Here is a 1,341-nt window from a genome sequence, read left to right on the forward strand (position 1 = left end):
TACGTCAAATAAATATAATTATAACCAGCTTGGCTTTGATTTCAACCTATCGGTTTTGTAAAATATTTTATTTTGATTCGTCAAACCCAAAAACGACGCACCGTCTTTTGTCTTTTACATTCACTGAAGTTTTTACGAACCAATTCGATTTAGGGTCCTGTATGTACACAACGTACCAATTCCTGAAAGGCCAACGCCAAGAGCCCTCTGGTATTAAGAGTGTCAATGGGCGGCGGCATCATTTAACATCAGAGAAGCCTCCTGCCCATATGTCTTCTGTTCTGTTAACAGAAAATAGTCAATACAGGAGATAATATTGTGAAAAGAGCATGGTATATATATTATCCTGACTATGATGACACTTGGTCATTTATCTTCTATGGTCTTTAAAACCTTTCTGAGTAACTTTAAAATGGCTTTTTTTTAATAGAATTGTTAGCGGTAGTTGATTTAGTTCTTAGGGTAGGAAATTAAACACTTCAATGATGACTTAATTCACTATAATTTACTTTACTGATTTTACGTGAACTGTATAACTTCAAACTTGTACGAAGAAAAGGCCCGTGCGCATGTGTCACAACCTCTTTTATAATCACAACTCCCTCGTCCGACTCGACCATCCCATTTCGGGAAAATGGTCGAGTCAATTCGTAACAACTCGTAAACAACCGAACGAGTCAAATGAGTAACTATTGCACATGCGCACTTGTAGCAAGATTCTTAAGAATATGTTTCATAAAAATGTTTAGAATTTAATTAAATTAATATTAGAAGCTAACAGAATGTACTCGTAATCTCGCTTTTGGCCTGAAGGTAGATGCTCGTGTTGTTTCGACGTAGCTTGGCTGGACATAACAAAAAATAATCCCGGTGGGATCTGTGAATCTGGCACAGTGCCGACAGGAATGGCGGAATTTGATCTTAGCCAAAAAAGGACACACAGACACCTAAAGGAAGGAGATAGATATATACACTTAAACGTAAAAGTATCTGAAATACAATGCTATTATTATTATCTTTAGTCCAACATCCTAAACACTACACCAGCATGACAACGAAAGTCTTGTGAAATACATAAGCATGTGAGAGAAAGATTTACAGATTACACATGGAGCTATTCAAACAATGTGGCAAATATTTCCGTATTCAATATTAATAAGTATTGCGTCATATGTGCTATATTTACATGTTTGTTTATATTTATTTTAGGTAGTGTCACACTTGTTACACTCACGATTTATAATTTTGTTCCTGAAAAGATCAGAAGAGATCGCTCAATAGCACTAGCCCGCTTGGCTTACTTACTATTGAAATATTTTAATTTGGACTAACTTTTGCAAC

The sequence above is a fragment of the Pieris brassicae genome, chromosome 9 (genome assembly GCF_905147105.1).
Source record: "Pieris brassicae chromosome 9, ilPieBrab1.1, whole genome shotgun sequence".
NCBI lineage: Eukaryota > Metazoa > Arthropoda > Insecta > Lepidoptera > Pieridae > Pieris > Pieris brassicae.